Below are 26,732 nucleotides of genomic sequence, written 5' to 3'. Positions count from 1 at the left end.
TCAGATCACCATCTCCCCAAAAAACATTTTGTCGTCCAAGGTGTTGCTTTTTTCAAAGTAGCTGAGGCTGCTTGAGTGAACCTTGGTATTTTCATCAAGCAGTAGTATCGTATACGGGCTCTCAACAAGTTTCAGTTGGCAGAGATGCCCCATTATTCCCTTCAAAATACAGCAGAGGGACATCTTACTGCTTATCTAAGAGGGGGGAGTTAGCTGTTGCTCTTGAGGGCATCTAAGTCCCTCCTTGAAGTGACCAGTCAAGCAGCCAGGAGAAACTCTTGGATGTACAACCTAGGACATACTTTGAGATTAGGAATTTGCAGAGCACTGATCATTTAAGTGCAGTAGCTGAATCAAAAACAACCACAAAGTAAAAAGCAGGAAAAATTGGTTGTTTCAGATATTGCCAAAACAATATTTTTAATGTATGTAAACAAACAAAACAAAAGCAAAAAAAATCAAAGGGAACCCATTGGTTTGGGGTCTAGCAGAGCACAGGTTAACTCAGCACTTGATTACACTTTTATCTGACATGGGTTTTTTTTTCTTTTTCCACACTTTGAAGTTTCTCAGACAAATTGTGAGATAAGCCCTTGTTTCAGAAGGGAAAGTCAAGGGAAACTTCTAACTTTTACAATCCTTTTCTCCGTTCTTTCTTTGCCAAAACTATCTGCTGAACCTGGATTCTTAAGTGACTACACTATTCGTTTAGAAAAATGCCCAGCCCTATTTGGGAGTCTGCAAGTCTAAAATTAGGTTGTTATTATCTGCTGGTGGGCTAGTTTCTGCAATATTGCTGAGAAGCCACACGCCCATAAGGAATGCTGAGCACTGATCTCATAGCACTGCTTCTTGGCAAAGTCTCCTCCTTTGGCTTGTCTCAGCTGAAGACTCACCTCTGCTCTCTGCATATCCACTCCTCATCCAGTTTTCACTGAGAGAGTGAACAATCCCTCTTATATTACCCCAAGGCTTCCTCTCCCTTTCACAAACACCCCCTCTCACTTTCCGAACATTAATTCAACTTTCAGTGTGAGCAGACAGCCCATATCTGTCCTTATCCTTCCTAGATCCCCCTTTCCAAGTCAATTCAATTGACCATGCTATTTACAGAGGAATGAGAACAGCAGCATTGTCCTAGATATCCACAAAGAGTCTCTAAATACCAGCGTACCTTTATTCTGAAGGTGGGAAACACTACTGCAGCCTGTAGGAGCACAGCTGAAGGGCCTGTGATCTGGCTACTTTGGGTAAAAAGAAATCACAACATATTGGACCTGTACATAGAGCAACCATGTGGCTTCATTAGTATCAACATCTGCAGATTCAGACCACAGTCAGACTATCAACTGCGATTCAGACACGCTCTTAAGCATTCAGGGCCCTCTTCTCCTTAATAAATTATTTCCTATTCCAGGACAAAATAAACCTGAAGCGAGTAAGGGAAAAGTAGTGGAAAAGAACTGTCCCAAGAGTTTGAAATGACCCTGATCCAAGACAAATCAGCAGCAGAACTGTGTATAGGCTGTACCTCTAAAACTGTTGTAATGTGGTTGAGGTATTCAGAAGCTGGAGAGTTGTTGTACCTAACAGCACAAATGAGAGGTGATTTGTGCCTTAGCACAGATCTTTCAGAGGAATAAACACAGGTTTAGGAACATGCAGGAAAGATTCCCAGAAAGATTCAGCTTGAGGGACGGAGCTCATCGAGGTGCAGCACTGAGCCCTCGCTCCCAGTCACGTACCGCGGCTCTGCCTGGCACATACCGCAGGCCTCGTGCACCAGCCCTGGGAGAAACGGTGCCTCTATTTATTGCTTAAAAAGAAACTTTGCTTCTTACTCATACATTTCCCCTAACTTCACAAATACACCCAAAAGGAAGGGAAGCCGTGGAGAGTGCCATTCAGCATGTGCATAAATATATAGGCCAGAAACTACATGTTGGCCAAGCCTTTTCCTCTGGCACTGCTGATTCCTCAGCCTCCCCGCTTCCCTGCTCACATCATCCTGGGAGGGACGGCAGCAAACACAGTCATATTCCACTGATAGTTCTGGCTTGACAAACAGCTGTTGGAACATGTTGGTGGTGCTCACTGGGCTTGGCTTTGGGGGACTGGCAACGTTTTCTGACAGCCTGTTTTTTCCAGCTCCGACTCATGCGATGGCAGCAGCAGCAGCCCTGCCTTTCCAGGTCAGGCCCACTCTAGCACTGGACGGTATACCTGCACAGTGTGACCATTTGAGATCTGTCTACTGCACAACAGTCTGACTGTCTCAGGGTTTGGCTGTCCTGCCCCACACCCAGGGTTTTACAGTCTTCGCAAGCACCATAACAACAGACTCCAGAATGAAGCTTTCAGCCAATTTTCTGTGACAGGTACAGAGGGCTGTACCTTTCCTTAGGTGAGAGACGGAGAGGAGTCAGTCTGCTGCTTTCTTTACAGTACAGTTAAGATAGGAAAAATTGTCTCTTTCATTAACAAAGGCCATCAAGTGGCTGCAACTTTTACCTTTCATATGAGGATCAAGGAAATATAGCCTGAACAAGATCACCAAAAGCAGGGAGGATGCAGCAGAAAAGAACAATTCATCTACCCTATTTTTTTGCACACATTTTTTAATCATCTGCTGTAAGCTCCTGCTGGAGGTAGGATAGTGGTCTAGGTAAACCTTTGAGCTGATGCAGTACAAAACTTTTGTGTGTGTTTAATGTCTGCTCAGTGACTAGAATATTAAAAGACAAATCAACATGGGTTATACCATGGATTTTGTAGTTAGAGTAACTCAACATTTCCTAGATGAGAAACAAAAAGCTCATTTTTTTGTTTTAAAAATAGCTGGCACGGATACTTGGCAGAAAAACTGACATCAAGAGATGCAGAGATAGTAGCTGTGATGAAGAAAAAAGAACAAGACAGATAATGGGACTCACCAACCCAAACCAAAAGAAGTCAGATCAACAAACTAGTATCACGAAAAACGCTCACGTGTCTCCAAACTAACCTTACCTGTATTTCTCCCACCTCCTGCCAAGTCGCACCTTTCTCATAACGATATTTGTCCATGTTTTGACATTCCAACAACTCGTGGTCAGAATTAGAGACAGGAGACGTAGCTTCTCAGGCCTCACGAGACTGCAACAGGGCCGTATCCCAGTCCATCTGTTCAAACTATACTGCTGTGCAGAAAGGAGTGCAAGATTCATGGGGCCAGAGAGAATTAGCAAGAAGGTGTCTGGTTCTAGAGCAGCGATGACAACACTCTTGTGGAAGAAAGTAGTTCTCCTCACTGCTCCAAGGACTAGAAATTGAAACAGCTTCTGCTCTTTGGCAAAACTTGAGTTTAGGCTTCAACATACGGGCCACCAGATCTCAAAAAATATTTAAAAGCATTTTTGCCTTATCTTCTACTTTTTGTGAGCCTTAACTGCAGTAAATCTCAAAGACCTGAGTTCTAGATTTTGAGTGGTGTTTTCAACTGTTAATGTTTGCCTACCATTATTCCCATGAAAAAGAGTGACAAGCCAATATGGAGCACTTCTGAATCTTCCTTACCAAAATGTTGCTGGGGAACATGGTTTCTTTCAAGTATGTTTTTATACTATTGGAAACCCCATCACAGATGAAGTTACAATGGCAAAATGTGCTTTTGGTGGTATGGCTTATTTGGGAATTGGCATCAGCTACAGCAATAAGCTACAACAATTTCTTCTACTGCTACAGAGACAAATCCATTTGCCTTGTAATGGAACGCATTGCAACTGATCCCATAGCTCTCCTTCCTTCCTAGTTTTAGTGAGAACAGTTACATTATTTGCCATTTGAGTAAAGCTTAGAGATCTGAACTCAGTAGGTGAGGGAAAAACATCAATACTCAAAATACTTTCCATGGCCTGAAAACTCAGCTATTAGCATCTCCAGACTTTGGAAAAGACTGAACATTTTTCACCAGGTGGGTCAAGTCCCAGACTGCACTGCAGTGAGCAGTATTGCTTGAGGTTTTAGGATCCAAAAGCAGCATTCCACTCTGAGAGAGTCATCTGGACATCAGGAGCATGGCCCATGATTTTGGGACCAAAAAAAAAAATCTCTCTTCTGCCAGCACTGAGGGATACCTATCAATCTCTGGAGCTGGCGGTGAGCTTAATCTCTGGCTATATACCACGGCAACTATCTTTTAGGACAGCTTCTCAAAAAGCCCCAGAAGAGTCCCTTTCCCTTAGACAATATGCCAGAGGTGTGCTGTTCCCCACAGCCTCCTCTTGCAAAGAGAACTCAAACATTAGCCCAGCACCTGGCGCTTTTGCCAAAAAAGGAGACATTTGCCAGGGAGATGTGGGAGTTGGCGCTCCCTCCCACCGCTCCCTGAAGGCCCCTTGAAGGATCTTGAACAGATGGTGGAAGAGACAAGTGGACACACACAGAAACCCTGGCGAGCTCTGGCAGGCAGGCAGGCATCCAGCAGAGACAGGGCAACTCAGACTGCTGTACAGCATGAAGTCTACTATCCCCATGAAGTGTCAGGAGAAAGACTCGATATCAAACGTGTGTTCCTAGGCCAGCTGCTAGCAGAGGGGACAGCAAAGGAAGAAGAGCTGGGACAGTCACATTACATGAGTTTGAACAGCAAGGCAGCCCTTCTGGGGCTATCCATAGAGTATCTGTTTCTGTTCAGGCAGGAAACGCTTCATGAGTACCCTACACAGATAACTGTGGAGCTCTATTTCTGTTTATTTTGTCCAGTTTTGTAGGACACAGAGCATAGAAAAAAGAAAGAACAATTACAAGGTTTTGATTCACTAATTTGGTACTCCTAAGCTTAATTTACCCCCTGATAGGAACTTTACTCATTGCTAAGGGAGATAAAAGGGAAGAAGGCAGCTAAGATCACTATCCATGCCCCAAAATAATTCTTCATGGTAGGAAACTGGGCAATGGACCCCTCTATATTTTGGGCACTCTGTGTCCCCACGTCTATAGCATCCTACTGCTGACAGAGAGAGCACTTTGCACGCACAGAACTTCCAGACCAGCAGCACCACAGAAACGCACCTAGCACTGGAGAGGAGCATGACAACGAACAACTCACTGCCTCTTTTATTGCTATGGGAGGGTGATTGTCCCCTGCAAACTCTCTGGGATCATTATCTCCATTCACCAGTTTGCAGGTCTCAGCTTTTGAGGCACTGGATAAAAGCCAACCAGGTGCAGCTGAAGAGCTTGTAATCTTTCCTGCTCTTGTCCCACCTGCACCCTTCAATCTTCTCTGCACTTCGCTGTCCCACAATCTCTCTCTCCATCTCTCCAGTATTGCAGAATCCCCTTTTCTCTTTTTTTAGCCCTGTCCACACTGACTTCCCCTACCTCTGTTTCCAAACACACAGCAGCAGCTATATATCTCTGCCTTTCAAGTAGCTCAAAACCACTTCTGCCTCACACTAGATCCATCTCTTACCTCTTGGCTCATAGTTAGAAAATAAGCTCTGCAGGGCTGGACACACCTTTGTGTCCTCTGTTCATTCATCACCCAGTACATACGGCCTCTGCTGTGTGACTGGGCACATCTCTTATAAATAGAGATTGTAACTACTGCAGACATGCAGCAAGTCACCATTATCTTTGCTCTGTTTTAGACATGAAACAGTTGAGAATGAATTTTTCCTTGGTGAAAAATGTTGCTGAAAAGACATGTATTTTTCTATTTTCATTCACAACTTTTGTTAAAGACTTTTTTTTCCCCACTTTTTTGCTGTTGTTGAAGAACAATTATGAAAATCTGACAACTAAAGTAAAAGCTCTTCAGAAACTGATCCCCTTTCCTATACACAAGCACACACTTTTTCACAGAACCCTCCTAAACATTCACTAAAAATATATAATTTGAAAGAAAAAATCCATTTAAATAAACATACATTTTCCCTTCAAAATATTTATATGGAAGGTTTTCCTTCAGAATCCAATGGAAACCCTTTGGAGCCAACTGCCTCCTATTAAGTGCCTGCGCATCATCAGCACAATACATCCTTGATCCTAATTGGCACTCCTGGGTGCCATCAGAATGTAAATGAGCAATAATCGCTCTTCACTTCCTGATCTAAACCGTTATTGCAGGCTCTGTTGCACTGTTAAGCAGTGCCTGGTTTAGACCAAGATGGCTACAATTTGAGAGATGACTCCTTTAACATGACCCCCGGGACAACCTTGGAGAGCTGCCTCAGGCTTAGGTTTGCAAAGTGCTCTGGGGTCCCGAAATAAAGGTCAGAATGGCTTGCAAAATGCCATTTCTAAGATGTGATCCCCTCTGAAAACGATCACAGAAGAATAATGACTTGCATTCAGCAAGTTGCCTCCCTGTAGCAGACTCGCACTGGCCGGCTGCAGACAGACGTGTATTTATTTTGTCCGCTGCTGGGTGGATTGAGGCTACGTCTGTACCATGGGACTTCCCGTGTCTCCTGTTTAGGTATGCGCTTCTGCCATGTCCTGACTCCTTACTGGAACAAAACCAACAGGGGTACTACCTTCCTCCCCAGTTGTCCCCTGATTTCTGTGTGAACAGAGCCCTGACACTGTGTGCTTGCAGGAAGCTCTGTTGTAGGCTTTTTAACTGGACAGTGAGGGAGACATTCACAGTTCACCCTTAGACAAGATATCTAAAAACAGGCATGGATAACAGCTCTGTCTGCTAAACTGCAATTAGTTACACCTGCATGCACCTGTTAAAGACACAGGGCATGTTTCCTTAGTGATGGGCACAGCTGAAAGACATGAGAGGATAAATTCACTCTTTCTGACATGAATCCTGGGAAGAAAAAAACAAACCATTCTTGATTGGGAGTAAGCAGGACAAATTGCATGGGCAGAGAGGCAAATATCTGTTGACACACATTTCAAGGTGGACTGTGGTTTGAAATTAAGCCTCATGACCTGCCTGGTAGCAAGGTTTGCTTATGTCACAGCTGTAGAAACAACCTGGAGGGTTGAATCCGTGCCATGCAGCAAAGTCAAGAGCCCCACGTCCTAACTCCCTGGTCTTGTGACAATATCCCTGTTTCCATACAACTGGTTCTCAGATTCATTATACCTTGGCCCAAGACATGAGAAAAAGTCTTTGACATGAACTTGTGAGCATCATCTGCTAGAGAAACATCACACATGCAATAGGAAAAGACCCAAGTTGACCATGGTGCCTAGACCTGCCTGTTGGAATGACTCCTTCCTCAGCAGGGGTTGCTGGGCATCACTACAGCCAATACTTAGGCACAGGTATATGCACCCTATGACTTACCTGTCAAAAACAGACTCTGCGAAAAATTTCTATGTATCATGAGGGATAGTGTTCAGCTCCCCCGCACCTTCTTACAGACTTCCCTTTTTGAGGTGGAATAATTTAGATTTCCTCCATTTTAAAAGGTCTGTGATTCACAGAGCAGTGTGCATCCTCCACGCAAAACACAACTGGGTGCAAATTCAGATACCACCTGTCTTCAAACCAATTCACAATAATACCTCTGGGTCACAAACATGGAATCCTTTCTGAGACTTAATCTGTAGGTGTATGTAAATAGCTCACACTCTTTCCATTCTACATACTTCTTTTTTCTTTGGATTCAGTAAAGCCACGAAGGTTCTGTGCATGGATGTTTCTACACACAACTCCGCATGGATGTTTCTAATGGCACAGAACACATGGATTTGTGTGCTTCCAGCAAGTGCTAACAATAATATTTGCAGAGTGTTTTGGTTTTGATATCTATTTTTGGAGAAAAAGATAGATTTGTAAACATGTGTCAATCTCACCACATTCTTTACCTTAAAACAGAATTAAGATATAAGTGCCTTATTTGCAGAAGCCCTTGAGCTGGAAAAAGTCAGGGAAACCAGAGAGCTGTCAAAGTAAGCACAAATCCCAGCAATACTGGACTTACGGGATATTAACACCTTCCATATTGTGGCCATGAGGAACAAACCTGGTGAGCAAAGGCATCGAACTGCAAAAGACCCCTCATGGGCTGAATCAAACCAGCTATTGCCTTTCTGAGAAGATAGCTTCAGAAAAGCTCGCTGCCTAACAAGGCTTAATGGGAAGGAAGTGAATCAAAGTGATTCTGTTTCCCAGGATAAATGCCTCCAGGAGTTTTCATCTTCTGATCTTCAAAGCCCTCAGGGTCCTGTAGATAACTTACAAGAGTAGTCCCTTAATGAAAATAAGGCCAGGGAGGAAGGCTACAGCCGGGACATTCGGTCATCAAGTGGGGAAGGCGTATCCATAGGAAACACAATCTACACACTGAAAAAGGCTGAAAAATCACCGATCAGCTCTCTAATAAAGGGGAGAGCTCTGACCCATTTAATGAATGACTGGGAGCCTGTTACATAGAGGCAGCACCACTGATACAAGAGGGGTTAACTCCGGACCGCCCTAATGTGAGGAAAGGAAAACCAAGTCCCCAGGTGCCATCTGAGTCTATTTAACAGAGAAGATTAAAGGAGAGGCCCAGCACACTGCGCAGGGTTGCGCGCTGCCCTAGGAAAACACGGGCCTCTTTGTTGCGAGGCACTGACGTGGCCGGCGTTAGCAAGCAGAGCCCCGTGGCACCGCCGGGGTGAGACAGCCCCCGAGAACCACGGGGACACTGCAAGTCTCGGCTCCCAGAGCCGCGCTAACATGTCTTTTAGGGGTCCTGAATCATGCAGCACCGCTGGCACGTAGGGAGAGGACATTCCCCTCCCCTCCTCCCTACCCTGCCTTTTTTTAAAATCTAATAGTGCAATGTTAAAGGAGTGGGAGATTTGGGGCTTATTGGGGTTATTTGCTTCTCAGTCAATCATTAGGAACGGGCAAAAGATGAAGGTCTTTTTAGTCACTGATAATTTCCAATGCAGAAGAAGGTTGTGCTGGTTTAACACAAGAACGCAGCTTACAGCACATGGAAAAAATCAGAATAGATCACTACAAGCCAGCCAAAGGATTTAGTTACATATCAAGCTGCTATACATATTTTAAACAAAAAAAGGAAAGCTGAAGGAAAAAAACACATTGTTTCAAGACAGGAAATGAAAATATTCCATTAGAAAAGGTTGAAGTTAGCCATTTGTTTCAGGTTTTAACTTTTTTCCGTGGGAACAAAAGCCTGATGAAACTGGTACGTACTTTTGAAAGGGTTCAGTGTTGCTAATTCTGCAAAAAGAGAAACTGTGCAAGTCTAACCACAGAGCTGTATCAGGTTCGCCCCTGCTAGTCCAAGTTCTCAAGGCAAAGCAGCTGCCAGCTACAGCTTCCTCGGAGTACTCCAAGGGTCTCCTTCACCCTGATCCTAGCTAGAAAAATAACCTGAGAGTCCCTGAGAAGTAGGCTTGTCCTTTTAAAAATCACCAGATGCTCTGCCCGTAGCCTGAGCCTTGAGTTTGGGGTACATCTTTTCACATGATCCTAAGAATGTACCTGTTTCAGTGCAGCCAGCCTCAGCTTTACTTCTCCTATGGGTCCGTTTCCCTGCTCTTAGGCAAGAGGTGAAGCCTCACCCTTGCTATGGGAGTGTTATTTTCTTCCCAGCTTCTGGCTGGAAGCTGTATATCATGGGAGTGTTTTGTAAAAATACTCAGTGGTGGTCTGCCTGCGCTCTCATTAGAGTTTACGGTGAAATCCTATACTGGGAGCAGAGTTAGGAGCAGAGTTAGTGTTGTAACTTGGGTATTTCATATCCGTCTTCACAAAACTCACAGCCAGCACTGGATGCCAGGCAAGCAGAGAGGCAAGCATGGACTGTTCTACTCTTTATCTCAAAGCATCGCTCCTAAAGGCGATCCTGCCACAACAGGATAAAATAGAAAACTCTGCTCTTCAAACCCTTCCACCTTGCACTCTGTGCTTGCTGCTGGGTTCTCTACTCCCTGGTAAGCTCTGCTGTGCTGCTTAGCCATGATACTATTGTCATCTCTATCACCTGTGACCTCTCTGTTTCCTAAATCTGTCTTTCCCTCTTCTTGGATCTGCCCACATCCCACGATTCAGATAGGCTGGCACCTTACTGAGGTGCTGACTTCACTGGATATGAAGATGTGTGTTTCCAGTGGGGAGCATAACAAAGAGAAACAGTCGACTGTAACTGCCACTAACGCCATGACCCCGCATGGGGAAGAAGTGAAATATTAGTCCCTAGCCACTGGATGGAGGATTTTTTTTAAATTTGGCTCTTCTCCATGGGCTCTTACAAGCTCTTTATTATTCAGGATCTGAGCACCTTTCAGGCAATTAAACACGAATTACCTCTCCCCTCCCTACAACAGCAGGTCTCAGATATGTAACACAGGTGGAGTTAGGTGCTAAGTATGCTGGAGAAGGTGAGGTTGATCATCTGAGTGATATTACTGGGAGAACCTCTGCTTATGAGCTATATTTCTTTCTCAACCAACTCTGCAGGGCTGATTTCAGTGGCTAGCAGGGATCAATTTAGCTTGGTTATGACAATCTACAACCTTCTTAATTCTGCAGAGCACTTCCCAAGCCAGATCTTCAGGCTTACCCTCCCTTCCACTCGCTTCTCTCTCCAACCCTTTCCTATGAGCACCATCAAGATATAGGAAATTGCTCAGCTATTTCTGGACACCACAGATAAATGACAGATAGATACTGCTTCTGATACCTCAAACCATCTGTGCTTTACAGTCCAGCTCAACCTTATGTTTCTAGGAGGAAAAGGTCAATGCACTCTCACTGCAAATCACTCAGCCTACCACTGGGTGATTGCAGCTAGTGCTCAGCTTTCAAACAGTGGCCTCTGGAATCTAGCACTGGGATGTCCCAGGCAACAGGTGACCTTTAAAATGGGTGTTAGTATGGCTAAATTACTGCTGATAAAGCAGCCAACGTGAGCACCCCTGCACAAGAAATAAATGTTTTGCCTGAATAGGACCTAAATCCCATCTAGGTGTCCTGAGATTGTAGGTTTTAAATGGAGCTTGTAGCTAAACCCACACTAACTGCTTACATAGGAGACCTAATTTTCAAAGGTATTGTGCACCACTAAGGCTCTTGACAAGCATGGTCCTTAAGATCAGGTGCAGGGTATGTCTATCTCCAGGAATCCCTACAGTACATGAGCAGCTCTGCTAGGAAGCTGCATGGGCAGACAGTGCTCACCATGGAGTCACTCTGCCGACTCCAGGCAGGAAGGGCATGATGCCTGCCAATACACTGCCTCACACTGAAGACGCTAACTCTGAAGATCCTTGTCACGTGAATGAAAGCAATTACAAGCTACTTAATAAGGAAAGGAGAGCTGAAACCTTGTTTAGATTTTAATCTCCAGGGTGTGTCTGTCTGCGGGCAGCCAGCCAGTTGAGCTCTCCCTCTGCACACTACCAGGTGAGAGTGGTCCCTATCCTGGCCCAGGTATTTCGATGTGCTCTGAGTTTTAAAGACAGCTTCAAGGTGTACGCTGCAGCTGCTAATGGGATATGGAGTCTCTTCTCAGGCAGCACTTCAGACAGAAGCTCCTGGTATCCCAGGTGAAAACCCTCACCCTGCCAGGCGAGCGGGTGGCTGCGTTACATGAAACAAGCTGAAGAGTTTAGCTGTCTGCGGGTAGGCCACACATGCCACCACACAGCAGGCACCACCAGCAGCAATACCAGCAGAGAGGCAAGGAATGGCTCAGGCACCACAAATGCCTCTCACACTCTAAGAGGGGGATGATCTCTGTGGTCACAGCCCACAGGCAGAGGAGTGCCTAAGGCTGTGCTCTCATCCGTGCCTATGGCCACTGCTCTTCCCAAGGCCAGGAAGGCTGCAGCTGGCCCAGGAGAGCACATGGAGGGAGAAGGCGGCATATCTTTGTCCACTACGCAGTTCCTCTCTGTGAGGGAACTGACATACAGCCAGTCCAGCACTCTTCTCCACTAATACATTCTCCAAGAGACAAAAATCAGTAGCACGTTGCTTAATTGGGAATGATTCTGCTTTCCATGTAAGCCACTTAAAAAGACGTAATTATACCCCAGGAGATGAAACACTTGCTATTCTTTAAAAGCTGACTGCAGCTCCTGTTACCTGCAAACATGCAGAAGAAAAACCTGCCAGCCATCCCCTTCCTGATAGCTTACCTGCAACTTTAAAAGATTAATAACAATTTTCTGCCTGCTTTTGTCAGGAGTTTGTAGGGCACTTGTGGTAATAGCCCCTTTGCACCTAATAGCTACCTTACCCTCTGTTTGTCCTGGTGATGAGCTGGATCCCGCACTGGACCCAGTTCTGAGAACTAAATGAATGCCCTGGGAAAGGAACCAGAGCTGCTTTGATCACTTAAATACAGCCTTCTTGGAAAGAGCCACAGGGTGCCTTTAGACTTCTGAACTGTCCACACAGTCCCGATTCCAGGCCAGCTGCTGAGTTCATGTTACAACGTTCCTGCTCTCTGTGCCTCGCTCCCCAGTCCCAGGACAGGATCTCCCTTTGATGTGTGGGGCACTGGGCTCACCTTACTGCAGTGACCCCTGCGAGAGCTGCACAGCAAGATGCTTTGAGCCAGGAAATTGTGCCACATGAGAGACGGAGCAACTCAGCCCTCTGATCAGTCAAGTGACTTTTGCTAATACAGCTTCCTTTTTTCATAATGAAAGAAGAAGCAGCAGAGGTGCTGTATGTCACCCATGGGACACCTGGCAGCCCCAGATGTTAGCTTGTTCTGCTGCACATCAGATGATCTTCATAGTCTTTAGTAATGATAGGCCCTCAAGACAGCTGTTACTAGATGGAATTGAACAATGTTTCAAGCTGTGTTAGTCATATCCCTTCTGGATAGGTATCCCAAGGCTGATCTGTGCTGTGCTATCTATCTTTCTCAATCCATGCAATGGGGAGGTAAATTCTTGGTGCCTTGATATCAAGGCCATTAATAGATGACAAATTGTGTTCTAAATCAGTGTTACTTTCCTTCAGCCTAAAGCCCATGTGGCACCACTTGTGAGACCAACTGCAAAGCAATCATCCCTAGCAATACAGGATCTGCAGCCAGCATCTCTGTGTGGTGCCTACTAGCAAAGACCAGCAGTGTTGTCATGCTGCCTTCAAAGCGTGCACTTGGCAATCTCTCAGAAGCTCTTCTTGTCCCTAGGTACAGGCACAGAGCTCATTTGCCAGCTAGGAACTTGTGTACTAGTAGGAGGACTTGACCAACAGTCTGAAGGTTGGCCCTCAGCTGCAAACTGGACTGGGTTAGGTCATGAGGAAGAGCCTCTTGGTTTAATGACTGATGCATCTTCTAACCTTCTGGGTCCTCAAAATGTATTTAAAGCTTGCAAACAGGAACTTCTTCATTTGAGCCTCCTAAACTCTGCTGTGGATTTTGTTATCCAGACCTAAACCAGGGCCCATGTCTCTACTCTCTAGCCCATATGGTGAAAGACTGAACCTTGGATTAACATTCAGCAAATCAAGCCCAACTGTTCCAAACCCACAAAAGAAAAGCCAAGGAGAGAAAGCTTCTCCGCGTAGGTTACATGCAGCCACTAGTTTCTGCCCCAGAAAGGCAGTATTCTGGTTTCGGGATTGCTAACCCAGGTCTGTGCACTGCCAGACTGCCCTCCAGTGATCTGGATTAGGCGTGGGCACATGCTTGCATTTCTCTTGCATTAGCCAGGGCACACAATGCAAACTTTGTGCCAATGTTATGCTTTTATGTCAGCTGTTACCTGATCAGGTATAAAGTTAGAGCAGTGTGGACAGCCTGTGCCTGATCTAGCATAAAGCCTGCCAGAACAAAGTTAACCCTTCAAGTTCCTTTGAACAAGTTTCATCTGGCAAAGTAAGTTTATGTTGCATTATCACTTTGTGCCCAGCGGCTCTAATATTTCTGAGCCATGATTCCTAAAACTAGATTTATTTCACCTTTGAACTCTGGCTTGAATGACATCCTGTGCCTGGGAAGGATGGACAGCTTCCGCCCACTGTCTGCATTTGGGGAAGCGAGTGACAACATGAATTGTACTTCAACCTTTACGGCATAAACTCGTAACCTACAATTTAAGATATCATCCCACCTCATCCACACAGGTGGCTGAATGTTTGAAATGGGAGGTTGTCAGTCTCTGAAGAATCAGACCCACAGCCTGAGGCACAGTCCAGGACTTGGGCTGAGCCTCAATGCCAAATCTTACATGTAGTGTTGAGATGTTGGCTCAGTGTTAGGAACAACCGGGTGGCTGTAGGCTTTCAAATAGAGATAAACTCATGCATAACTGCTTCTGAACAGCAGAAACATTTATAATGCTAAACCCCACCTAAATGGTCATCCATACAGGCAGGGTAGTGAGTCCTTTCATTTTAGACAATGCTTAGCTTTCCTGAAAGACCAGTTTTTCACCCTTGCCCTCCATCTTTCCTGTGCAATGATTATTTAACGCTGACACTGTTACATACACACTCAGTGATATTAAAAAAGCATTACGAAATTTCTAAAGTCAAGCTTACAAATGATCAGAAATGCCATATAGCAATCCAGGCAACCTTAAATCAACCATTTTAGGCACATGGAATACAATAGTTCATTGCTATCTTGTTCAGGGCACATACAGCTGCTTTAAGGAGAAGCCATGCTAGAACAAGAGGAGACTTTTGCCCAGGAATCACTAGTAGGGGAATATGAGGAGGCAAGTGTTAGCTGGAGAAGAGAGTTTCCCCTGTCGCAGGTGACATTTCATACCTCCGCCACAGTTCTTCCATAATGCTAGCCAAATACTTTAATCCACATCATAGCTTGCCATTAACTATGCACCCACCTTTTTCAATATGACTAAAGAGTACGAATTGCAGAAGCACCTGCAGCTGACCCCAGCTGGCTGTGCAGTATTTCTGTGAAGAGCCTCAACACTTCAGATGGGGCCACCACAATCCCTAGGGGTCTGTCACCTGTACCATGGGGACAGCGAATGTCCCTTCTCTGGGGAGCATGGGGAAAGGAGAAATGAAGGCCAGCAATTGCCATGGGGAAGCCTGCATGGAACTCATTAACACAAGCAACGCAGACACATTTCAGTCACGTCTAAGACAACGACTACAAGTTACCAAAGCACAATTATAATTCTTTTTAATTCATTCACAGCCACATATCCCACACCGAAAACTTCAGTCTGACCAGATGAAGTTGGCAAAGATATGAGCTACTGAAGTCAGGAAAGTGTGGCATGAACTTAATTAGAGCTGCAGCTCTGTCTATCCTGAGAGATCATCTTGGAGCCCTGTTGTGCTAGGGGCTGCATAAAGCTACATAACATGACCACCGCAACACAAAAGCTTGCTGCTCTTATTAAACCACTTTTCACTGTCCTGGGTATTCAGTTTCATTACTGTAATTACAAGACATTAACTCCTAATTGCTCAACTAATTTCTGTATTTGAAATGGAAGAAAGATGTTTACTGCACCCACATTCCATTGACCTTAAGCCTTGATGTCTAAAGATGAAAGCAAGAAGGAAGGAAGTTTTCCTTGCTTTCAAAGGCTGAAATGAACTTGCATTTGTATCACAGATCCACAAACAGAAGAGGACAAAAAATCCACTGAAGTTTCATAACACCTCAGAGATAGTACGAAGTTTTGCCAGAAAATATGTTTGTTTGTTTTTTAATTAAAATCAATCATTTGTGGAGATTGGGATTTTCAATTAAAACATGAGAAATTCTAGGGAACACATTTAGTGTTTTGTCTTTGGCTGGATGAATAAAATAAACCAGCATAAGTACAGTGGCCAGATCAATCCCATTCAGAAGGATGCCTCTGTTCCCCAGCTCAAGGTAAAGCAACCAGCTGAATCCAGCTCCAGTTCTCCTGGTCAGGGTTTGTCCTGGAGCAGCCGAAGGCCAAGCAGAAGGGTGGGGACAGGCAAGTGGGGAAGACATTCACCAAGCTTTGTAGTAGGACAAAGCAAGGACTGAGGGAGGTGCTCGTCTCCTCTGTACCAGCTTTACCACTCCCATCCCTTCCTTTCCAGGATGCTGATTTCATACTAATGCAGAGAGAAACGAAACAAGGCGTAGCAGTAGTGAGAGAAAAATCACCCTCTGTGCTCCCCTTCTTCACACCCAGGTCCTCAGGGGGTAGGGGAGGTGGCAAGGGGACAGCTTACCCCAAGCCCGGAAGGGTCATAGGCTCAAATTTTACCTGTGTTCTCCAGACTCTACTCATTCTTGCACGCACACAGATTTTTCTTCTCTAAGCTCACTGCCATGCTCCCTGCTCTACCTAATAAATTAAGAGGGGGCCAGGATCTTAGAAAGACGTGGGATAATAGGCAGGGAGGGAACCCAGTGATCGGACAAAGGCAAGCAGCAAAGACCCACATCCAAATCTCCCCCGTTGTGCCCTATTTGGCTATTTGTACTAGCCCCATCCTTGTAATTAAGTACCATTTTAGATCCACAGTTTGGTCCAACACATTACAGAAAAGGGCTTCACCTCCCAAGCCAGGAGGTGGATTTAGGGTATCAGTTCAAGTCTCCCTCACTCCCGCCAGATCCTTGTATAAGCAGGTTACAAAAGGGCAGCCCTCCTCCTCCTCCCCAGGCAGAGAGAGCAGGTGAAGCACGGAGAGAAGCAACACCCCAGCTGCCCTCTGCAAGGCTCAGAGGACCAGTCTGCCTGCCCAGCCCTACCTGCAGAGGCTCCTCGGCTGTGGTTTCCCCCCAAGACCAACGTGGGAGCAGTCTGCAACTGATCTCCCAGCGCTCTTGCCCCTCAAGAGCTCGCAGCGGGTATCTCCGATACTCCCTGGCAGCCAAGACAGCTGTGGGCGAGGCAGAGCGCTTACCTGCTGGGGCTGACGGAGAGGGTTGGCTCTTGGAAGCCAAGCCTTGTTTTGAGGAGGAGACTTGGGTGTGTTTTGCCCTCCAGGGGAATCAAACAGGTTTCTCCATTCAGACTGCATGGCCTCCCCTCCCTGCAAGCTCTCCTGTACATTCCTTACATTCTCCGGCAAATGCCATGTTCCCCAGCTCTATGCTGCAATGGGATAGCAGAGAGCAGCCCCCCTCTAGCCCCACTTATATTCCTTCCCGGGCCAAGCATTGCTAGTGCTGCCCAGGGACAGGCTGGCACCACAGGAAGGGGAAGCAGGCTTCCCACTGCTACACAAGTACAGGCAAGCCCTCGAGTCTGGGAGAGCCACTTATGGCAGTGGCACCTGGGTAGCATCAGGGACCGGCACTGTAATTAGCACTCAACAGTGATTGTCTCATTCTAACTAATCAAATGAGATGTGCAGGTGTGATTATCACTCTTTCACTGCAGAGGAAGCAGCCAGGTACTGTCATCTTCCTAAGTTTATTTTTCCTTCTAATTAATTGCTGTAGTTGCCACAAGATCCCTGAGGCCCAGCTCCACCAGTGATTCTCTGAATAGACATAGCAAGACCCCTGGGTACACCTTCTGCCTTGGCTCCCTCCGTTCCAATTCCCAGAGACTAATGGTTGGAGATGTGAGTTTAGAGCACTTCTTAGAAGTCAAGGCATCAGCTCAGAGCTGCCACAGGATGGCAAGAAGGAAATGAAGCTCCCATCTGGGCAACTGTCACAGAACCTTTCCCCACCTCTGCATCCATCAGCACATGATTCCCTGCCCCTTGGGCCCAGAGCAGTTGTTCTACAAACACACTCAATAGTGAGCTCTTATCTCAGTGTTTGGTCTTAGGTTTTTCTGCTGCTGTTATTCCTCTCCTCCTCCTATCCTTTCTACTGGAGGTGAGGTAGGTCGTCACACGTAAAAGCTGCTTCTCCATGAGCCACCAGTGAGTGCCCTACAAATTGATCAGAAGTAACATTGAGTTTGTAGTAGAAGGGGTCTTGGAGAGAAGTACTTCTGTGTTCTCCTTGCAGCTCTGCGACTGATCTGCTGTTGGAGAGTGGGCAAACCCCTAGTGTTCTGGGCTATAACAAGGCTAATAACCCATCCCTGGCTCCCAGCAGCATAGTAAAGATAACAACAGAAAAGCCCTGGTGTCAAAATTGTTATCACAGTCTCAGATCTTCCTCTCTGATCTACTTGTGCTGCAACATCAGCACCAGCACAGAGCTCAGCTCAGCTGAAGTGTCTTCCCCAGAGGCTGAGGATGATCTCAGCTGAGATAGGCAAGGGAGAGAAGATGTAATATTTACAAAGCCACATCTCAAGCTCAGAGTGGGCACAGAAGGGTGTCCAGCTCAGAAAACAGCCTGTTTAAAATGCACTGTCCCTACCTCCAGCTGACAGTGCAGTTTTACTTTCTGTAAGCCTTGAGTCATCCCTTCACTTGCTGAAGGTTCATTCAGGTTCCTTCCTGAAATAATAGTGACTAATAGCTTAACTAGCCTTTTGGGTACAATAGGTCCTCTGCCAAGGGAGCAAAAGGGACTCCCCAGGGTCTAAGGACTATATTCTTTTTCCAGTGTGAACACACTGTTCTGCAGTGATTGTTCAAAAAAAAAAAATATATATATATATAGCACCTATTACGATCACCTTAATATTAAACACTAAAAAAATGGATAAGGACATCGTAGAACAATACACACAGAAGCTGACTGACTGCTGTTTTACTAGCTGCAGACAACTGTTTCTTTGAACTGGCACAGACGCATGCTAAAACATTAGTTGCAATGATGTCTATCAGCATGGCTCTCTTCCTTAGAAGAAAGGAACATAGCAAAGAATTGCTTTTCTAATTAACTAAGAGGAGATAGGTACAGTGATAACTAACATTTTGCTATTAGATTGAAAATATTGGCTCAAGAGTATGTACAAAACTTCCAAAGACAGGTCTTAAACTCCAGGGTGCGGTAGCAAGGTAAATCGGAAGAAAATCTGCTTCTGTGCTGGCAACTCCATCACAACAACTCAGATGAGCCCATTGTTAATGAAAGACATGTTGCACAGCATGTAGCCAAGTGAAATACAGAGAAATGCCCTGCAGGACACTTCTTCCCCTCCAGCAACACGATTTAAACAACTACCATTCAAGCCCTGGCTCACAGTCACTTCACACTGTGAAGGCTTCTCAGTCTTCACCCTCCACGTACAACCTCCTGATGCCACCCAAAGCCCCACTGATTTAGTCCTGACCTTCGACAGCCTTCCCACATATCAGAGGTCAGCCCCCTTGCTACTCCAGTCTGAGGTCTGCATCAGTGGTGCTTACTGACACCTCAACCCCACATGGAGTTCCCCGCGCTGTGCTACGCCTGTGGCAGTGCTCCTGAGAGAACGGACAATGGAAGACATCTCATTTCGCTGAATGTAGCCATGGTTTTCTGGTGCAAGTGCTGTCTCTGCCTTTAAAGCTATGGGCTAATGCAGTTGTGAGATGCATGGCTAATGCAGAACAGCACTTGGTGAGTGAAGGAAAGCTTTCACCTGCTCATTGCTATATATCACACTGGCCACATGGGGCTCCTTGGGAGCACGGCAAGAGGAGAGTTAAGGCTTGTCTGGGAAAGCCAGGGGAGAAATATGATACGGGTACAACTGCCATGCATGGTCAGTTTACACTAGAATAAGAGGGACTTTATTCGGCTACTATTCCCCCTTCCAGCTCATTTGCCATTTAAATGTGTTATCATTTCATTTTATTTAATTAAGATGCCATGACTCACTGGCAAACTGCAGCCCTGGAGTGAGGAGCAATACCTATCTCCTTTTCCTTCCCCTGATATCTGTGGTCCTACCAGCACTGAGGTACTCATCTCTCTTCCAAGCATTTTGAATACAGAATCCTTGTGAACCTCTGTTATCTGAGATTTACATAGAGGAACCAGGAACAAAGACTACAGGATTTGCCCAAGGCCCACAGTGACACTGAGGAAGAGCAGTAGGGATAGAAACTCTGATTAGTCAAGCCTGAATAAACCACTGCAATTCTCCTTCCTTGTTGAGCCCACAGACCACAGGACACCATCAGGGTAGCATGGACTCTGCTGCAGCAACGCCTGCTCTCCAGCTGTGGTGCCTTGCAGGAAAGGTACTAGGCTTGTTGTTGTGATTAAACCTGGGACCTCTCCAGCAGCTCCAGTTCTCTCTGTCCCATCAGTTTTGAAGCATTGTAGTCCTTCACTTACTTTCATTACACTAAGGCAATAACAAGAAGAATCAAGCTCATGTATTTCAGAGATTTGAGGTCTGCACAAGAGGATCACGCAAGACACCACCATGGCCCTAACAAACACAGCAGCCTCAACACCATATAGCAAGTGCACAGCTGCTGAACACCACTTTCCGTGGAAAGAGTAAAGCAGAGAAACTCTTCTCATCGTGGCTGCTGCTCAGGAGGAGCAGAAAACTGGATGCTCCAAGCATCCACAGTGTGAATGTGACAGAGTTCTCAAGGAGCAGGTTTCCCTATTAACAGCTGAGAGAGAGAGACAGAGAGAGAGACAGACAGACAGACAGACAGAGAATGTTTTAAAAAGCCTTAAAAGAAAGAAGTCTCAAAAACAGTTGTCTTCCAGGGCTGGCATAGAGTAAATAGAAAGGGACCTTCTATCTTTCTTGCATGGACTAGGACAATGCCATAGGGTCACAGATACTGGATATCACGCAAAGGTAGTACATGCATATTAACATAAGCCAGAGCTTTGTCTTTTATTTCACAGTAAGAAGAGTGGAATAGGAACCTTTTTTTTTTTTTTTTTTTTTTTTTTTGGTAGAAAAGGGGTTTCACGCTCTCTGTTCAGATCAAAATAACCATGGCCAGCAATGCAGACAGCTTACCTTGCACTAAATATTCCCAGGGCTGTTGTGTCACCACAGTTCACACTACATCTCTGTTGCAAACAGAGCTCATCAAGGATATCTATGGTATGCAGCAACTTGAACAGTTAGGGACAACCAGTCCCAAAAAACTGTTTGTGGTTTTATTCCAATTAAGAGCTTAGATAAACCACTCTTTCCAAAGTGTAGGTGACTGTCACTCACACCAGCAAGCACAGAAACCCTGATGAGTACTTTTCCTCCTCATAATTACAGCAATATATTCATTTTTTAATGACACGGCATTTCAAAAATCACAGCAGTGGCCAGAGGCAGAAGCTTTTCCCCAGCGAGCGGTAGACCTGTGTGACGTCTGGTACAGCACCACACCACAAGGCCACTGAAATGCAGCACCATCAGGTCACTCCAGACCAGAGGCTGAAAGATGTAAAGTAGTTCTGCAAGGAGGGTCAATTTGCCTAACTTTAGGGACTTAACTGAAACAATCAGATCAGGAGCCCAAGTTTCTCTAGCTTCTAGAAGAGGCTCAGGGAAAGATTCCAGAATAAATGGATTCCTAACTGCAGTTCCTAATATAAATGGGGGGGGGGGGGAATGAACCTGGGTCTTCGTTCCCCTTTATTTGCAAATATATACGGTAGTAATTGCAAGACTGATACAAGCTGGAAGCTAACAAAAGTAACCTAACCTTGCCACTGCAAGAAGTAGCAGCTTTCCCAAGCTAGCCATTACGGGTTAAATACTGACAAATGCATCACACTTCAGGACACAGCCACCAAACTCAGACTCACCGGCAAGGCCAGCCACAGCTGGAAACAACAGAGTTAACCTGCGTGTCTCTGGAGCAAACTCTGCATGTACCAAAGTCAACAGAAAAACAGCCCTTAACTTCATCAATACATGAGCAGAATAGAAGAGGGGCTGTTTTCCTCTGTGTAGAGGGTCTGGTTTGAAAACACCCCGACCCCACGGCAGATCTTGACTCCCTCCTCAGGCTATTAGCCAAAGGTGTGGCTAATGCTGCCACCCAGGTGTGCTGGAGAAGCCAGCCCAGCCCAAAGCAGGAGGAATGTTCTGTCGCTCTGTTTAAACAACACTACCTTCTCCAGGGACACATAAAAATTCCTGCGGCAGGGGAGTAGGGAGGAATCTGCAGGTTGAGGGAGTCCTTTTTCCATCTCCAGTTAGGAAACCTTATCCTTCTGTAACAGCTGCAGGTAAATTTTAGCCTGAAGTATCTGATTTTACCAGGAAAGGAATTCTCCCTGCATCTTCTTTAAGAGAAAAATACAAGTACTTCTCATAACGATGTTGCACAGTTAGCATTGGTTAATGTGTGTTTCACTACTGTTTATCTGTCTCCCTTACAGTCTTAGTGCATTGCAAAGCAGATCATTTGGGATCAGTGTAACATAAGAATTGCCTCACGCAAGGAAGCTGCAGCCACAGAAACCACTTGCAGACTGGAGAGAATGCCTGACAGCAAAAGATTTGAAGGGCTCAGGCTGTTTAGCTCCACAAAAAGAAAATGGAGATGACTTGACCATGGTGTAGGAAAAATTTCAGGGAGAGAACATATGAAGGGCATTTACATCCAGGAAATAAAAATAGGAAAGCTGACGACCGATGCTCAAACTAGGCACATTCCAATTGGAAACTAGATTTTGGGTGTGGAGTTTTGGTTTGGGGTTTTTTTGGAACAGCAATGGGCATTAAACATTGCCAGTGCTCTGAAACATGAACAGACTAGTTCTCCATTTCTTGAAGGAGTCCAGAAGCTGTCCCAGAAGGGATTCCTTAGCCAAACCCCAGCAGCTGGTCCATACAGAAGAAGTACCTAAAAGCTGACAGCTAGCTGTAGATAAGGCTAGCAGGTCTGGCTGGCTGTGAACTGCAGTTATGCCTGCACTGCAGTCATGCCTGCACTGCAGTCACTTCTCGATAGGGTAAATCAGTTTGCTCTAGGCTCTCTGCTGCTATGAGCACACTGCTACTGCTTCCAGAGACGGCCAGTTTAAAACTAGTTTGCGTAACTCTACAGTATGCTCCTTTCTACAGGTGCAGTACACCTACCTTTTGAACTAGTGAAGTCTAGAAGGTAGGAAGCTGCTCAGGTCACACAACCAGGCAGCCAATTTTACCATAGCACGGTGATTCTTGTCATGACTGTGACAACAACAGACTTCCGCCCAGAGAGGCATGCGATCTCCCTGACTAGCGCAGCTTGTATTTGAACAGTTGTTACGATATATTCTTAAAATTTTTGAGTCTTTTCTAGCCATGAAATATGACTCAACAACACTCAGGAGCGCTGAATTCCATTGGAACATTGCCAGGCTTTTGGATGACACTTTCTCCTGTGTAACTAGCTAGCCCTCATCCTTGCAGTGAAGGTAGAAGGAAGGTCACAAATCAATGAATCCTTTGGGCCTTTGCCAAGGTGACAGAAAGCCAAAGCCTCAATAGAGACTGAGCAGAGCTGTGATGAGTAGAAGGGCGTAAAATCACTACACCCATTTGTTGCGAGGGAATCAAACTGGTTTTTCATGAGATGTCATTATGAAGCACTGCCAAAATGCCAGACCTCACCTTCCTAATAGCAGGTAGCAAAACAGAATCCTATATGCTTGACTATTTAGTGCTAGAATACAGTAATCTCACCAGGAAACCGCCCATGGTCATAAAGACACACCTATACAGAAGGCCAGGAGCTCTCAGTGCTAAGACAGGATGAGCTTGCCAGCAAACTCAAGGCATAAGAGAAGCTGTGGCTATAGTGCCAGGCTGATGGTATTAAGACAGTAAAACAACATGTGCAACCTGGTAACAGAAACACCTCAAACGTGCTCTGTTGCAAGTAGTGAGATGCCTATTTATTTCTCATCACCAGCTCAGCAAGCTTCTTCTGGGCTCTGACACAAACAAGTTGCTTTCCTTTTCCCATAGTAATGACAAATTGCACCATCATTTACACCTATGGGCCTGGCACTTTCCAAATGTTTGCACAAGCATTAGCGAAACTTGGTAACCAGTTCTCTCAAGGGGCATATTCCAGCCCACTCATGCCATATTTGGCTCTGCAGGGCTAAAAGGTGTGGGAAGCCATACCAGAGCTTGGAGATCACTAACATCAGCAGATTTGAATAATGTATGCAAGGATCTACTGAGTCAAAAGATGCCACATACAGAGTTTCATAAAAGGCTGCATTTGAGCAGTGTGATGGCATGGTAGTTCCTGGTATTTATAAGTCTTCAGAGGTAGTGAGCTTCCACAGTTGTAACTGAACCATACACCTGTGACATGTTAACGTTATCCTCCACCTGAAACCTTCTACGTACCCATTTCAGGCTTGACTTAAATTTGCCTCCATGCCTCTCTGCTCACTGGACATGCAAGACAGTTTCTGACCTGCTTTTTCATCAATTGCTCCTCTTACCTGTTTCAAACAATTACAACCAAGCCATCATTTTTCCTTCCTGGCAGCGAGGTGTATCTGGACAAGAGCTCTCCAGCAGTCTAACTAAGGGCAAGTCTGCAAGGCATTTCTTTGACTGTAACATTCCTCCAGTGCTTACGCGCCCTTTGCAGTCTCTCTGTTAAGAGGGGAAATGGTGTTCTCAGTTACTTTAACTCCACCTAGAACTAATAAAAAGTACTTTTCTTCCTCCCTTTCCTATTTCTCTAGAGGAAGCCGTAGACGATATCTCCTTTATCTCTCCCACCACTCCTCAAACCAAGAAATGTCTCAGGTCAGCAAGATCAGTCACTGAAGCAAGAAAAAGCCAGGAAAGCAAAGCGATAGAGATAAAACGTTTGACAAGAGTGCTCTAAGAAATTCTTTGAAGCCTCCGGCAGCTCTTATCAAATATTACTGACAGTGGCAGATTGCAACTGCATTTGACTCAAGATACTTGAAAGAAACTTTTGACAACGGCAATTTTGCTTTCTACGCCCCCCCCCCGCCCCCCCAGAAAAGATACAGGTTGCGAAGAGGAAGCATGACAAATAACTCACAGGAAGAAGAGTACGAAAGGATCCAATTGGTTTGCACTGAAAATGCAAGATGGGGCTTAAATGGGAGATCACTGTTGGGGAACGCTGAGAAAATGAGCTGAAAGGAGGAGGTTTGGTCAGGGACAGAAGAGGCTATGGATGAAGCAAGGTTTCTCCTCTGTAACGGCCGGAGGTATAGACGTGCTGACATCAGGGTCTACCACAGCAACTGTGTGGGTTTACTTCTGTTTTGAAAAACAGAAGCTAGTCAGACTCCCATAAGAAATGTTGGGAACTGACCTAATTATATAGGGAGTACCAAGTCAAACCAACTTCAGTATGATGCAATGCTTCTTTCAGTGCCCAGCACCGGGAAACCGCTCGCCCCCATGGAAGCAAACCTCTGGTTTACTCTTGTTGTATCAACCAAACACGAGGGAAAACATGTTGCTTGCTGCTTTTTATCCAGCAGACTCGAACTTCCAGTGCCTCTTGTTTCTGCAGCACCTGCTGGGCGGATGTTATTCACCTCTTACCCTGACAGTTCTCCAGGGACACATGCAGATGAGTAACCCTCCACTAGTACCATGTCCAAGGATTGAGAAACAGGCTTTTAGGACTGGTTGAAGCTGCAAGACAAATCTGGCTGGGAAATGCCATCTAGAGGCCAAAATGTGCTTCTGCTAGCTTATTTCCAATTTTTGATTTCAAGTAATTATAGTCCGTGCTCTTCTCACTTGGTAACATCCTATCCTCTCACCCCCTCTCTGAGTGAGGGCAGTGTTATTTTTATTTTGCAGATGGGGAAGCTGAAGCTTAGAGAGATGGTCAGGTGTACCCTATCATGCAGCATGGCACAGAGTTGAGATAGTTCCTAACAGACTGCTTTGCCCGTGTTCCCTGCTGCACTGCAGCACGAGTCCCAAAAGCAGTACTGTTTTTTCAGTGTAGCATTGCACCTCAGCTCAAATGCTCTGTCCCTCAGGGCTATTTGTACGTACCAGTTTGGGTTTAGCAGGCACCTCGATTGCACATAGCAGAGGTATGTTTGAATTGCCATTTTCACAAGGCCATTCCTTGACTTAAAAGCGGCATGTCTGTTGAGCACATTTCAAAAACTGGTACTGAGCCCAGCTCCACAGAGAGGAACATGAACGTGTTTTGGTCCTTCCTTACTCCTTAAAGTAGGTGAGATGTTGGGCCTTTTACAAAGCCCTGGCAACAAAGCAATGTCTCTCAGCCAGGCATGGTTCCACAGTGTGAGTGCTGTCTTTATAAGTCACACATTTTTAAAGATCTGAATGGGAAACTTGTATCCACTTACGTCACAGAAACAGATCTTTCCATTAACATAGGATTTGTGCCAGCACATTGATGCTATTTGCCATATATGACTGCATGGGGCAAAACAGCTCCGGTTAACGGTGGCATCTGTCTTCCACTGACACTGAACGCAGGATGACAAACAGATTCCAGAAAACTATGGATTCACAGGGCTTCTTTTGATCAACACACTGCTGAAGATTTGCAACTCAAGCTTTAAATTCAAGCTTTAAATGTTCAGTCCTGGGGCCTGCAAAAAATGGCAAAGGTGGCTGACAGCTGTGAACAGCAACTGTGTGAAGAGCAAACTGATCAAAGCAACCAGCTAATACTTACTTCAAGATCTAGCACGACAAAGTCTGATAAAACAAACTAGCTCTTAAAAAAAATCAAATAAAAACTTCCAGGAAAAAAAGACCAACATAAAACTTTCCAGAAAATAACAAGCAGCTAAAATAATCTTATTTCTAGGGGATTCCAGCAGTACACAGAGGTCCCAGATGAGGTTAAGGCTCATTGAACTAGGCACACTATGAGCACATAGCGGGGCACCTCCCATACATTTTGAAATTGGAAACACCAAGACTCCTGGAGAGACAGGAACCGGCACAGAGGGAAGTTCCAATTCGAACCTAAGCTCTTTGTTTAAAAACAAAACCAAACTGAAGCACTTAGCAAGATT

At 45.4% G+C, this 26,732-nt stretch overlaps 1 protein-coding gene across 4 annotated transcripts in view; it reads right to left on the bottom strand.

Moving 5' to 3' along the window:
* ZNF185 (zinc finger protein 185 with LIM domain) overlaps positions 1–16,763 on the bottom strand; it is a 56,147-nt gene extending 39,384 nt beyond the window's left edge. For all 4 annotated transcript variants that reach the window (XM_067304401.1, XM_067304402.1, XM_067304404.1 and 1 more), the window contains exon 1: positions 16,650–16,763. The gene's annotated coding sequence lies outside the window, so the exon portion shown is untranslated. The remainder of the gene's footprint in view (positions 1–16,649) is intronic.
* Positions 16,764–26,732: the final 9,969 nt, after the last annotated feature.

The sequence above is a fragment of the Apteryx mantelli genome, chromosome 13 (assembly GCF_036417845.1).
Source record: "Apteryx mantelli isolate bAptMan1 chromosome 13, bAptMan1.hap1, whole genome shotgun sequence".
Taxonomy (NCBI): domain Eukaryota; kingdom Metazoa; phylum Chordata; class Aves; order Apterygiformes; family Apterygidae; genus Apteryx; species Apteryx mantelli.
This window is presented reverse-complemented; position numbering and strand designations above follow the sequence as displayed.